Genomic DNA, 15808 nt, shown 5'->3' on the forward strand with positions numbered 1-15808 from the left:
CAATTTTCTTCCCCTTTTAAGCCTGAATTCTTACTCATCTCTCAAGCTGCCTCTCAAAAGTTACTTCCCTGTGACATCTGCCTGATTCGCAGTTCCCAACTGGCCACTGTCTGTTCCGTGCTTTTTTCAGCACTTCGGCCCCTCTTTTGTGGCATCTGTGTTTCATCACGGACTTTGAAATCATTGGCTTGTGTTTGACTGTTTCTCCCATTACACTGGGATCGTATCGAGGGTCACAGTGATGTCTTAGTCGCACTACCTTCTCCTCTGCCAGTGCCTAGCACGTTGCTCAATGTACATTTGCTCAATTGGAAAAAAAAAAAAAAAGCCTTACTTTTGAGAGTCAAATGTATTAAAATAGAATGAAGTATACTGACATCACAGGTAAGGATTGTTTAAATAAAAATTTTAAAAAGCCGAAAGACAAACTTTGCATATTTTCACTCATTTCTGTAGCTAAAAATTACAACAAGTGAACTCATGGAGGGAAAGAGGAGAACGATGGTTACCAGAGGCTGGGAAGGGTATTATGGGGTGGGGGTGGGTGGGGGACAAGTGGGGATTGTGAATGGGTACAAAACATAGTTAAATAGAATGGATAAGATCTAGTATTTGATACCACAACAAGGTGATTATAGTCAACTATAATGTACTGTATATTTAAAAATAACTGGCCGGGCACGGTGGCTCATGCCTGTAATCCCAGCACTTTGGGAGGCCGAGGCAGGCGGATCACGAGGTCAGGAGTTTGAGACCAGCCTGGCCAACGTGGTGAAACGCCATTTCTACTAAAAATACAAAAAATTAGCTGGGCGTAGTGGTGGACACCTGCAATCCCAGATACTCGGGAGGCTGAGGCATGAGAATCGCTTGAACCCCAGAGGCAGAGGTTGCAGTGAGCTGAGATCGAGCCACTGCACTACAGCCCAGGTGACAGAGCAGGCGAGATTCTACCTCAAAAAAAAAAAAAAGAGTATGATTGGAATGTGTATAGCACAAAGAAATAATAAACGCTTGAGGAGATGGATAGCTTCACCACTAAAAAAACTTAAAAGCCTCTCTTGGTTTCATGTTCTACTCTGGGCATGGTTGGGCCTTGTCAGAGCCTCCCTTCACCCTTCCTCAACTGCTCCTTCAAGTTTGCTCATCTAATTCACATTTGGAAAGGGGAAGGTAGAGGAAGTCGAAGCCACCTAACTCAGCCTGGTTCCCTCTCACAAACCTAGTTAGGCACCTTTTGATACCACAACCCCTCCTACAAGCCTTCAGGCAGGTCAGCTATGGTCCTATCCTTGACCCTGAGCCCTCTGCTGCATTCTCAGCTCCCCCCGTGGCTTTGCTCTTATGGTATCTTTTGCCCTTCTAGATCCTCTGACGTCAGTTCATCATGATTTAAACTCATGAGAAGTGGGCTGTGATGGGCTCAGCCCATCTATTCATATCAGGCCTAGGGGTCCCCTGGCAATTACATGACTACAGATTGGCTGATTTTGGATAGGTGACAATTTCTTGACCCAGTAGCCACGGGCCCTGGAGTCCACACAAATTCTTCCTTCCGGAGGAAAGGACATTGTGGCAAGATTCTCATTTAGTGCCCTATACACTCATCTTTGGTCATTTAGCATGATTCTCTCCATAAAGATAGAGGGAGCATGATAGAATTTGTCCTACCTTGCCCTGCTCTTGATCAGCAATGGCCCCATGCCTTCTTGTCTTGATAACTGTTTTACTCATATTACTCTACTTGTTCCTAATCAGAGGTGAACTTCTTCAGCTAAGAGCACGTCTTTATATTTATTTGTTTCTCCACATACCAACTACTTTATTACCTGACAGGGGCTGAATACATTTTTCAGATTCTTAATTGATTGGGGAGGGTGCCGGGAAAGATCTCAGTGGAAAAGCATCCCTCAACTCTCTCAAACCTTTCCTTGGCTTATCCAAAACCAAGATCATATATGAGTGCCAGCATACTACCTACGATCCAACACCTGAGAAAAAGAGAGAGGCTGGCTAGGAGGAAGGAAGATACGTTTTTTTAGCCAGTGCCTATTCTGCCCCAGGCACATCACTGGATGTTTTACGCATGGCATTTCATTCAGTCCCCACAGGAAAAGAGACAGGGAAGAATTCATCCATTTCACTGGCGTGGTCATGAGGTCATTCGTTCCAGACATTGGGAATCAAATGATGAATAAATCAATTTTACAGAGGAGAAAACTGATGCTTAGAGAGGTTTTGACTTTTCAAGCACAGGCAGCTACTAATGATGGAGCTGGGATTGTAGACCCAGGATTTTGTCTCCAAAGCCTGCCTATATTTCTTTTACACAATCATGTGCCACATAACATTTTACTCACAATAAATGGCATAAGTGACAGGGATCCCATAATATTATATCACCTTGTTTTTGTACCTTTTCTATGTTTAGATGTTTAGATACGCAAATACTTACCATTTCATTACAATAGCCTGCAGTATTCAGGACAATACCATGTTGTATAGGTTTGCAACCTAGGAGCAATAGCATAGAGCCTAAGTGTGTTATAGGCTAGAATATAAACCTACATCCTACATGTAGGTTTATGTAAGAACACTATGATTTCACACAAGGAAATCATTTAATGACACATTTCCCAGAACATATCATCTTCATTAAATAATGCATAACTGAATGTTCGCATACTGCAACCTGAGAAACAGGAAAAGTCCCCCCTGTATTCCAACATCATAAATCACTGAAGTTTTACTCTGCCTACACTTTACTTTCATTGGGGGAATTGTTGTGATCAGAGTTGTAAACAAACTAGGTTGCTCATTCTGTGACTTTAGACAGTTTACCTCAGGGTCGTTTTCTAAAAATGAGCAGATCCTGTCAAATGGGAAAATTCATTTGTTTGCAAAATAGTCATAAAGGACCTCTCTGGGCCAGGCCCTTCATCAGACACCAGGGGCACGGTGGGGAACCAAAGTTCCAGCCCTCTGGAGCTTTCCTGCTGGTTGTAAAGACAGATTAAGCTACCTATCTACCTACCTCCCAACTAAACTGACCAAGAATCTTTCTGAGTTGTAGTAAGTGCTCTGAGGAAATGACCAAGGGACTGAGACAGAGAATAACATTAAGGGATAGAGTTTAGGTGAGGTGCCCAGGGAGAGCTCTCCAAGGAAGTGAAATTTGAGCTGAGATTCAAAGGCAGAAAAGGGACCAAAACAAGAGACGAGTAGAGGAAAGAGGATCCCAGGCAGAGCATAACATGCACGGATATCTGAGGTAGAAAACAGCTGTGTGTAGGCTGGGTGCAATGGCTCACGCCTGTAATCCCAGCACTTTGGGAGGCCAAGGAGGGTGGATCACTTGAGGTCAGGAGTTCGAGACCAGCCTGGCCAATATGGTGAAATCCTGTCTCTACTAAAAATACAAAAATTAGCCAGGCATGGTGGTGGGTGCCTGTAATCTCAGCTACTAGGGAGCCTGAGGCAGGAGAATTGCTTGAATCTGGGAGGCAAAGGTTGCAGTGAACTGAGATCACACCATTGCAATCCAGCCTGGGCAACAGAGTGAGACTCTCTCTCAAAATAAATAAATAAATAATACACACATACATAACAAAGAAAGAAAAGAAAGAAAAATAAAACAGCTGTGTATATTCAGAAACCCAAAGGCCAGAGGGACTGGGTAGAGTAGGCAAAAGCCACAGCATGGGGAGATGGGGATGAAGAAGAGGTGGAATTGGGCAGTACTGGGAGGTGATCCTAAATGGAGACAGTGCTGGTAAAGTGCTGGGTGAGGATGAGAGAGCATCTAATCGATGCTTTAAGAAAGTCACTTGAGTTGGCTGCTGCAGAATCCTGATGAGAGAAGATGGTGGCCTGGAGCTGGGGAGGGAGAAGGCGGTACCCAAGTATATCGAGGAGACGGAATGAGCAGTCAACAAGTTAGGTGTTGGGGATGATAGGAAAGGAAGAAATCACTTCTAGGTTTTTTTGCTTAAGTAGTAAGAAAGCCTAAGGTCAAATGCCTACTAAATCGTAGCTGCTTGTTAAATGTTGGTTCCTCTCACTATCACACATTCTACACGTCTAGAAAAATTATATTACTTACATTATGAATCAGACATGATTAAACTCCAGTCATTTCTTTTGTTACTCTGACTCATTCAGAAACCTGAACAAAAAAATTTTTTTGACTGCAACAATCAACACAGAAGCTAAAAACGATAATCTGCTCATCCTGTATTTAAAACCAATGTATTACATTAATTAATTTTCAGAAAATCAATCTAATTCTACTTTTTGTGTTTTATAATTGATTCTGGGCTGTGAATACATTTGACTTTTGGTGTACAAAGCTTTTAATTACTTTTTTTTTTCTTTTGAGATGGAGTCTCACTCTGTTGTCAGGCTGGAGTGCAGTGGCACGATATTGGCTCACTGAAAACTCCTCCTCCCGGGTTCAAGCCATTCTCCCGCCTCAGCCTCCGTCGCGATCTCTTGACCTCATGATCTGCCCGCCTCGGCCTCCCAAAGTACTGGGATTACAGGCATGAGCCACTGCACACAGCTGCTTGTAATTATCTTTTAGAGAGAAGTATCAATGTTTTGATTCTATTCTTACCTCACTGATCTCTGTCTTTTAATATGTAAAAACTAAGGCACTAAGGAGAAAAACAAATCATTTTATTTCATGATGTCGGTTCCTTCTGTTATATAAATTACTTGGAGTAGTGTTTAAGGGCCTGGTCACTCAGAGGCAAGCTTCCTGCGTTCAAATCCTAAGCTGTCCTTGACTTGGACAGCTATGTAACCTCCCTGTCCTTCAGTTTTCTCATCTTTACAATGGACATAATAGTCTGGTACCTAATTCTAAGATGGCTATAAGAATTAAATGAATTAACATTTGTAAAGCCCTCAAAGTATTGCCTGACATCTAGTAAGCACATTGCATTTATTACAAAAGAAAATAAAATAATTGAATAAGTATTTTCAAATTATATCACTTGAAGAAACTGCCCTATTGTCAGAAATTCCTAAAGGTTACACAACTGTGCAAAATTTGAGGATAGACCTTAATTTTTCTTTTGAGTTTACTCCTTTCTAAGAGTATCAGGAACACCATTACTGATCTATTTTTATGAGGCTTCTTTGAGAATATATCAATGCATATTTGAAAGTTTTTAGCACAGAGACATATATCTGAGTGCTTGAGGGATGAAGCAGTGCAGCTGCGATCATCTGGAAGATACCCTCCTGGACAGAAAATCCCTTGCATCAGCAGTTTTTCTGCAAAAATCGGGTTAATCACTCAACCAGAACATTTCAATAATGAGAATGCCCCATTCCCTCCATGTAGGTTAACTAATATGCTATTGAATTATATTTTCTGGAGCAGCCAGATGAAACTGGCAGGCTGAGAATGGCATGCAGCATGCGAGGATTTATTTGTATATACAAAACAGATTTGTGTTCCTTTCAGACTTGCTGTAAGCTTAGGAACTGCTAAATCAGAGCTCTGGGAGTAACTCCAAACCCAGACAATTTCTCAGAAATGGCTGGATCTGCTGCTGTACTAACCTCCAGATGGGAATTCCACGTGTCATTCTCCCTAGACTTTGTGTTCAAATCGTGGTCTTGGAGGTGGGCTGCTTTTAAGCTCCAAATAGTTTAAAAAAAAATTTATTGTAACACGAGGAGAAAAAAATCTAAGCAAGGGATGGGTGAGAAAAGCAGAAAGATAAAAATGTTCCAGCTTAAGTCCTTCATTAGTTTTTTAAGATACAAATCTTATAGACAAGCACTGCCTAATAGAACTCTTCGTGATGGCGGAAATGTTTTGTCCTTGTGCTATACGATGCGGTGGCCACCAGCCAGACGAGCTGTTGAGCACTTGAACTGTGGCTAGTGCAACTGAGGGACTGAATTTTTAATTTTAACACTGGTGGCTAGTGGCAATTGTAGGGTCCATTTATAGATGGTTACTAGAATTTGAAATTTATACCATTTCCTTTTTAGCTGTTTTATGACACTACACAAGGTGTGACAACAGACCTGCAACTCTGAGATGGAAACGTTATGTATGCCTTATGAAAGCAGTGAGATTTTTAACTATTAAAATTCAATTCTTAAAGATATATGAGAGAGAGAAAAATATCTATGTGTTCATGAGGATGCAGCAAATTTTAAATATTATCTCATATGTCTACCACTATTGGCTAGCAATGGCCCAGACATATAATTACAGAGATAATCAACTTGAAAACTTCCAAGAGTAGAAAGGATATGTACCAAGTTAATTTACAAGTTCATCAGAAGGTTATGGGCCTGAGTATTAAGGAATCATTGACTCAATATGACTTATCTGAAATATCAGTGTTCCGCGGAACTATTAAATAAATAAGCACTAAAGTAACCATCCTAGTGAGGGAGGGTGATTTATATAGTATATTCCCTCCAAAGTGGTCTTTTAAAAACATTGTTTCATCAATTCTGACAACATTCCCAAGTGGTAGCTGGCAAATGCAATTATCCCCATTTTTCAGAGACAGGAGAAGAAATTAATGGCTTACCCACTGTCAATCAATAAGACAGGACTATCACTGGGAATTGGATATACATGCACGGGCAAATGAAATGTGTGCTTTCCAAGGAAACACGAAGCTAACACAACCATTTTAAGCAAGATTTAGGAGTATTTAAGAGAAATTGGAACTAAGAAGTTGACTTTTGCTATTTTGTAATTGCTGATTTTTTTTTGGAAAAGTAAAAGTTGTTAACAATAATGTGTTAATTATCTTCAATGCTTGATTCATTAAAAAATTAACAATCCTCTTCTTGCTGCAAAGAACTTGAAGCTATAGAGAGACTGACTCCACGAATAGTCCAAGAAAGGAAAGACACTGTGTAATTACAGTATAAGGCACTGGAATAAGCTGTAATTCAGTTTTCTATGACAGGGACACCGTTCTGGGCTTGCTGACCCCCCAGGAAACTTTGACATATGAGTTGGATTTTGAAGAATGGGTAAGAGTCTATTTGTGGGGCATTGACATGCAGAATCATGTTTTCCTGCCTGCCCTGGGGACAGTGGGCCAGAGTTCCCCAAACCACAGAGAACACTGGTAGCTTCCTGGGATTTCAGTTACAGTTGGTAGCAAGGAATTTAAAATATTAAAATTTATGCAGATATGTTAAAAAGTGAAATTAAAAATCTGTATCCATTTTTAATACAAATAGGAGACTTCAAAGGAAACATTTTGGCACAGGCAGCTTTGGGTCTCATGTAGAGACAGCTCAAGTGTGTGTGTTTCTTTTCCTCTGTCCTAAGTTATGCTTTGGTTTGAGAAGTACCAGAGTGAGAGAAAAAAGAATACTCTCAGAAAACCTAATGAAAATATACCACATACTAGTTAGATGATCTTGGTCTATTTACTTAACCTCTCTGAGCCTCAGTTTCCTTATTTGTACTCTGGGAATGAAAATGCCTACTTTCTAGTTGCTTCTGAGGATTATATGTAATAATGAATTTAAAGGGTTCTGCTTGGTACCCAGCCCTATTTTTCAAGAAGTGTTCACTGGCCTGGCATAGTGGCTCAATCCTATAATCTCAGCACTTTGGGAGGCCGAGGTGGACGGATCACTTGAGGCCAGGAGTTTGAGACCATCCCGGTCAACATGGCAAACCCGGTCTCTACTGAAAGAAAAAAAAAGTTAGCCAGGCACTTGGGAGTCCGAGGCACGAGAATTGCGTGAATCCGCGAGGCAGAGGTTGCAGTAAGCCAGGATCACACCACTGTGCTCCAGCCTGGGCAAGAGAGAGAGGACAGAGAGAGATCTTATCTTAAAAAAAAAAAAGAAAACAGTGTTTACTAGTTCACTAGATCTGAATCTAAATGAAAGAAAATATTGACACAATGGTTTGAGGATAGGAGGCACAAGGAACACTTGGGGAACAGAAATAGACAATGTCGGGTTCCTAAGGAATGGAGGGGAAGGGAAAGCCCAACAGGAGGATACAAGCAAGATTGTGGGCCTCCCTCAGAGCCATTGGATTTAACTATACTTACTCAAACATGCTGAGATATTTTACACAAGCAGAATTAAATAATAAGATGGCTACTGGGAGTATAATTTGTATGACTTCAAAGAAGGGTAATTTGGTAATAGCTATGAAAATGCTAACTGTTTATATCATTTGATTCAGCAACACTTCACCTGAGGATTTATGCTGCAGATATGCTTACACATGTGTGGAATAATATAATTACAAGAGTATTTATTGCAGATGAAATAATGGAAGAAACGAAGCATTGAGCATGATTGGACCATGGACTAGTTAAATAAATTGTGGTATAATGCATAAAATGTACCTGTTAGAAAAGCTGAGGAAACTGCTTGCCCATGAACGAATGTGACTGTGCTCTAAAATGTATTGTCAGGTCAAAAGAGCAAGGTGCAGACGGCATGCCTGGCATGTGTAACAGAAATCTCTACGGCCTTACTACCTCCATTTCCTTTTTGTCCTGGTCAGACATGTAGACTACATTTCCTTGTAGTCAAATGGGACCATATGACTGAGTTCCGACCAACTGAATATGGACGGAAATGATATTTATCACTTTGTAGTCCCTAAAAGTCCCCCAGATTTTCCATGCTTTATTCCTTCCTTCCTTTTTCAGCTCTTGTAGAGCATTCAGCAGCAGTTGTGAATCCCTAGAGACTAACAGAGACACTAGATTAAAGGAAGTCGGAACCATGAATGGCTCCAGGAGAGGAACCCAGTGCCCCGTCACTGATCCAAAAAGCCACGCTGGATTGAGACATGCACAAGAAATAAACATTTATTACATTAAGCCGCTGAGATTTGATAGTATTTTATTAAAGTATTTGGCCTATTTGTGATTTGTGATTACTTTTTTTAAAAAGAAGGGCATAAAATATTTACCTGTATATAGAAAGAAAAACTGTTGGTTGCTTTGGGGAAGGCTAGGGAGAACTTGGTGGCAGGAAGAAGGGGGTTTGGCTGAAGAATTTTCTGTGTGTACAAGTAAAGGGCTGGGGTGATGTTCTTTGTGCTGGTTTCATATCTATAAATATGGAAGTCACCACTGCTTAGAGCAGTACATTCCAGAATTTTCCCCAATATGATACAAACGGAAAAAGATAACATTGGGTTAATGAGGCTAAATTGGAAGGAAATTAGGGTTCTGATGAAGGTGCTCATGGCTGAAGAGGACAAGTCTGGGGCTCTGCTTATTTTTGGTCCAAGGATGAAAAGATTTCTCTCTCATGACACACCTGTAAACCGTCAGCACACCAGCCTGGGAGTACCGGAAAGGCTTTAACACCCTGATCCTGGTCTCAACTTTAAATCACCCCTTTTTAGGGAATAGAGAGTGACTAGTCTGATTGGTGAGCTGGAGAAGGGGAATTAAGTGTGTGCCTGTCAGCCTCCTCCTCTGTTCACATTGGAATTAGCCTGCTTGATGAGTAAAACCCCACTTTCTTCCTCCCACCCTCAAGCTTCGTAAGAGCAGAGCCCAGCATGGAGGCCAATTCTGTCCAGCTGGGTCTCTCTGGGTATGTAAGTCTTTCTAATTCTGGTGTAAAGGTGAGCAAGGCAGCCCCCAGACCAAGCCCGATTAGTCTGTATAGCTTTTGATGTCCATCTTTCTCATTCTTGTGTCTATTTATCCACTGGCTACATCAGGTAGGCAAAAGATATGACAATGAACGAACCTTCAAGAGTTCCACATATTCTTTTATATCTTTTGAACATTAGGCCATGTGAATGTATTATCTAGTCAAAAATATATATCTATATTTTTAAAGAAGATGCCGGCACAGATTAGTTTGCAGAGACCTCAAGATTGGCCTGGATGAAGGGAAACCATTGTCAGGCTACAGTTACCAGAATGAGCACAAGGTAATGATAATGTGAATGAAAGTGGCTGTGATAGAACAGAAAGAAAGAAAGAAGCCCAGGAGACATTCACTCACTCAACACATGTTTCCTTAAAATAAGCCAGGCATATGGTAGGGAGGACTAGCAGGGTTTGTGGGTAAAATAGAGGGAAAAATGAAAAACTCCACAAGGAACCTGTTTTTGCACCTGGGTGAGTGACTGAGAGAATATGGCTAGGGAGGAGCTGACTCAGCAGGAATAAGAGGGGTCAGAAAGGCTTAGGGCTTATGGAGGCTTCTGCTCACTAAGTTGGAGGTGCCTGTACGCCCTCGGAAATACGCTCGAGAGAGGTGGAGGATGAGAAGGAGCTGCCACTCCCTGATGCAGGGCTGCCAGGTTTAGCAATACAAACAGAGGACACGGAGTGAAACTGGAACTTCCGATAAAAAACAAACACTTTTTCAGAATAACTTTGTAGTATTGCATTTGAGATATAACTTTCCCCAATCATTGATTATATATCTGAAATTCAATAAACAGAAAGAGATGCAAGAATGCCAGCCCCCAAAGTGGACCCGTTTTTGCACCTGGCTGACCAAGAGAATGGCTGGGGAGGAGTTGACTCCACCTTCCCTACTCTGATGTCAGCTGCTGAATAAAGGAGTTTAAGGACCAAGGGGAGATCCTTTGGGTTTCATAATTAGGAAGAGATTTTTGATCATTTCTGACTTACACCAAGAAGTGGGTACGGGAGGTTAAGGAAAAGGTGAGTGATGGCAAGGTAGGAGAAGTGGGCTCTGGGCCTTTTCACGGGGCAGGCTGAGCAGTGGCTTTTTCAGGAACCTGATGAATGGCTCTTGGATGAACAGGAGGAAAAGGGAAGGAAGGAGGCAGGAGAGGACATCAGGAGACAGAGTGGTAAGGGCCAAAATAATTAAGATGTGCTAAAAATAAGTTAAGAAAATTAAAGAAGTGATAGGGGCAGCAAAATTAATAAAATGGGGAGAAATTTTACCCAAGACATTCAAATCTGTGGACTGGTCAAATTAGCAAATGGTTTCATAGTAAAAAGCATTCTTCCATTTCTCCAGGTGTTTGCTGAAGAGCCCTTGTATGTGGCAGGCACTTGTCAGGGAAATGGGTCATACCTTGTGCAGACTAACAGCCAGTGCCATTGACAGCTAGGCCGTTAAAGGGAGAAGCTGCCTTAGAGGCCACCTAGTTGCAGAGAAGAGTGGTGGTAATGGAAGGTAGGGACAACTGCCCCATCCCCGTTCCTGTCTGAGCAGTTTCGACCTCACCTGTATGACATACTGTGAAGCACTTTTATTGTTAGATTTTCTTTGAATGAAGCGCTTTTTGCTAAACAAACAAACAAACAAACAAAAAATGGTTTAAAACCTGGACCTAATATCCTCCAGAGAGATGGAGAGACATGTGTAAGGTCCAACTTGTTCAGAGGCAGCACCGAGCTTGGAAATTCTAAACCAGAGATGTTTTTCTCTTATTATACGTTAAGTGCTTAACTTCACCTCAAACAAGTTTTAAGTGATATGCCAGAGCCAAAGTTACTCTTTGTTCTCCCCCAGTCCCAGAAGTAATCAAGGCCCTGAAGTCAGTACCCCTTCCTTCCATTACTATATTTACATATTTCATATGTCTGTAGTCATAACCATAATTAGTATTGTTTGTGCATGTTTACTTTATTATAGTTGAGCCAGGGTCTTGCTTTGCCGTCCAGGCTGGAGTATAGTGGTACCATCATAGCTCACTATAACCTGGAACTCTTGGGCTCAAGTGATCCTTCCATCTAAGCCTCCCACGTAGCTAGGACCCCAGGTGCGTACCACCACAATCAGCTAATTTTTATTTATTTTTTGTATATTTGTGTATTTTAAAATTTTATCATAAATACCCTTTTACATTTATTGAATATAAAAGGCATCCTCTTGCCTTTTACATTCAACATAGTTTTTGAGATTTATCTATATTAATATAGGAGTGAATCTCATCCATTCACTTCAACTGCTGTGTAATGTTCTATTGGATGAATACATCATGATTTGATTTTTTCCCTTCTCTTGTTACCATTACTAAAAATGCTGCATTGTATATTCTTGTGCTTAAGTCTGCGTATACACGTAAGAGTTTCTCCAGAAGTGAAAAATACCTAGAAGTGGGCCTGCTGGGGTATGAGGTATATAAATCTTCAACTTTAGTAGGTATCACTAAAATTAAAGTGGCTACGCCAATTTACACTCCCACAGTAAAGTGTAAGAGTATTTCCCGAGATTTTAGCCAATACTTAGTATTGACAAATGCCTAATTTTTGGCAATGTGATAAGTATGAAATGATATCACATGATAATTTACCTAAAATTTTTTCCCTACTAATTAAAAGAACATGTATTCCTCATTTATTGGCCTTTGTGGTATCTCCTTAGTGAATTTTATGATCTCTTTTACTCAGTATTAGTTTTCTTAATGATTAGTTCTTAATATAATCTGGTTACTATTCTGCTTTGTTCATTTAGATTTCAAATACATTATTCTATTCTTGTGATCTCCTTAAGCTTTTAAACTTTATCTTTTAACTTTGTTGATGGTGTCTTTTTCATGCAAAAGTTTATTTTAATGTAGTAAAATTTATTCCATTTTTACTTCATTATTTGTGTTTTTGGTGATATCTTTAAAAAATATTTTCCTATCCTGATGTCATATTTTCTCCTAAAGTTGTATAGTTTGATTTTTGCTTAAGTCTCTAATCCATCTCATATTTATTGTGATATGACGTGTGATAGGGATCTAATTCTTTTTATGCCATATTGACAGCCATTTGTTCCAGGAAAATTCATAGGTATTTGGTAATTAATCCTTTTCCCATTTATTTCAGTTAGCTCTTCTGCCATTGTCCAATGCTTTTTCAAAGACCCAGAAGACATTTATTCTAATAAATATTTTATATCTGTTATCTGATAGCTATTTAATGTTTAATAGTCTATTTAATGTTTCAAAATACAGGAACGGTTTTATATAGGTAGGTATTCACTGAAGTATTATTTATATTAGTGAAAATTTAGAAACAACGAAAAAATCAAGCACATTTTCATTACATTTAATTTTTAAAAGCCTGAGAGAAGGTTTAGGTTATGATAATAAGTAAGTAAAGCAAGTTACAAAGCTTTAGAGACCATCTGATTTAAGCTACACAGGAAAAAAATATGTAAAATGACTGGATGGAAATTTACAAAATTTATAGTGGTTATATAATATTGTGAGATCATTTTAATTCTTTCAGATAAAATACTTTCCTGTCATTCTAAATGAACTTCATGTAAAGTTACCATTTACGAAGCTATTCTACAAATGTAATGGAATCATTAATGAAAATTACATATATTTTAAAAATTATCTTTTAAATATCAAGGAATAATAAAAGCTGAAAAATAGAATATAAGAAAAAGTTAAGACTGGAGACTCAGACTTGTTATGCCTTTTTTTTTTTTTTTTGAGACGGAGTGTTGCTCTGTCACCCAAGCTGGAGTGCAGCGGCACGGTCTTGGCTCACCACAACCTCCGCCTCCTGGGATCAAACGATTCTCCTACCTCAGCCTCCTGACTAGCTGGGATTAGAGGCATGCATCACCATGCCAGGCTGATTTTTGTAGTTTTAGTATAGATGGGGTTTCACCATGTTGGCTGGGTTGGTCCTGGACTCCTGACCTCAAAGGATCCACAGGCCTCGGCTTCCCCAAATGCTGGGATTACAGGTGAGAGCCACCCCATGCCCAGCCATGATTTTTAAGTGTGATAAAATATCTGAAAGGATCTAATACAGAACCAAGCAGGTGTGCAATAAACACTCATTGAGTGTCCAAACCTATTCAGCTATTTTCATTCTTTCCAAAAATTACTGGAAGTCTGCAGCAAGTCCCTCCAACTAGATATGTATACAGTTAAAAACTGGAGGATCACTGATATGTATACATTTTCACTGAAATTCACAGAAGCAAAACTAAATTACAGGGAAACAGTGACAGGAGAGCAATGTAGAGAAAAATAACAAATAATCATTGAGAATTTGTGAGAATAGAATACCACAAAACTATAATTACTTTTCAAGTCATTAAAATGCTACAAGTTAGAAATGTCCTACTGTGAACATTATACATGCAAAAATGACAGATATAAACTCTGTTATTTCATTGGAGGTAGGTAGTGCCTATGACTGCAGGCAAAATTAAGTGGTGAATTACGACCAAAACATTTACATATGTCTAAACATTGAGCTTGGCAGCATGGAGTTGTAGAAAGAACATTGAACTTGGAGTCAGAAGCCCTGGTCCTAATCCTAGTTCTGTTGTAAGTCAAACTTGACGAAGTCACTTAAACTTCCAGAACTGTGGTTTCCTCATCTGTAATATGGATCATATCTGTTTGTCTTACGGAATAATGGTGAGATTGAATAGGCAACGCAATAGGAGAAGCCTTTGTAAATAAAAAATTTCCCTGGAAAAGAAAATACACTGTCCTTATATTATAATTTGGGCAGGGCTGAAGTTTAGGATTTGACTTTCTCACATAAAACCGGGTACATTTACTATTTGCCAATTAATCATAATAGTAAGTAATAAAAAAAGATCTTTCCATAAGGCTGTTAGAGTTTTAAAGTTTCCTTCATACACAGTGTCTCATCTTTTTCTTTACAATATCCTTCCAGTTAAGTATTTATGTGCACCTCATTTTTACAGAGGTGAAACCAAGGCTCAGAGTTAAGGCCTTAGCTATTTATTAGGTATGTTACTTGCCCTAAGTTACCTACCTTGTAAATAGCCAAGGCCTGGACTCAAATCACAGCTTTTAATTGCAAGTCCTTTGCTTTGTTGATAACAACAGCATCTAATTAACAGTTAATATACTTTGAGCACTTCCTATGAGCCAGACATGACTCTAAGTGCTTCACATGAATTTTCTCATTTGCAATTCACAATGGCCCTACAAAGTAGTTAGGAAATTGAAGCATAGGATGGTTAATTATCTTACCTAAGATCACACCACTGGTAAGCGGCATTTGATCCAAGTTATATGGCTCCAGAGACTGGCCTTTTAACTTTATATCCCATCTCCTATTCACAGGTGGGTTCAGGTCACTCACTCAACTGCTGAATTTGTTCTCATATAAGTTTTCTAGATCATTGCCATGGCAACAAACCACCAATGGCTAGAAACTCTCCTGTTTTGTGTAAGATTCTTGATGCATGAACTCACCTTTGCTATTTTTGTGACTCTTTGCTAAGGTCAATACCTTACATCCTGGGTTTCCTATCCCTGGACCTAGATGCCCAGACTCCAGGCCTTCTCGTTTTCTGCACACTTGGATCGGCTGCTGCTGGTCCCTTGTGGGCCTGCTATTCGTGTGGCGGTTGCCCTACCACCCCTCACTAGCTGTGGTATTGACATAACCATGTGACTCCAGCCTAAGACTGACATGATACCAGCAGGAGAAGAGAAAATAACACGTGCACGTGATAAGGCCTGGTCCTGTATCTCACCAAGAGCTATTCATTCCTCAGGAGTCAGGAGCCAGGCATCCAACACAATTAAAACCTTGCATATCAACAATGATTTCTTTTTTTCCAATCTAGAATAGATCTTAATCTTGGTTTTTTTGTATTACAGGCAAAAGAAAGTGCTTTCTATCACTTCAGGATATACAGGAGCGTTTCAATCCTAGAGTTTCTTTCTTTGCCTTACAATTTTTGTTCTGAGTTGGCATTATCTTTTTCAGACCTTAGCTTTGAAGTGTGTATGCAGCTTCCCCCATCACATGACCTCACCAGGGAGCAACTGGCCTGGGGAAGCTGGACTGGGAAGGGCTGAGTCAGCTTCAAGGCACCCTTGAAGGTATGG

General features: G+C 39.9%; 1 protein-coding gene across 1 annotated transcript in view; it reads right to left on the minus strand.

Annotated features, from left to right (window-relative positions):
- The window catches only part of SLC9A9 (solute carrier family 9 member A9), a 581824-nt gene that overhangs the window by 539075 nt on the left and 26941 nt on the right, over positions 1-15808 (minus strand). The window lies entirely within an intron of this gene.

The sequence above is a fragment of the Aotus nancymaae genome, unplaced genomic scaffold (genome assembly GCF_030222135.1).
Source record: "Aotus nancymaae isolate 86718 unplaced genomic scaffold, 86718_ANA_hifiasm-v0.15.2.pri h1tg000019l, whole genome shotgun sequence".
Lineage (NCBI taxonomy): Eukaryota > Metazoa > Chordata > Mammalia > Primates > Aotidae > Aotus > Aotus nancymaae.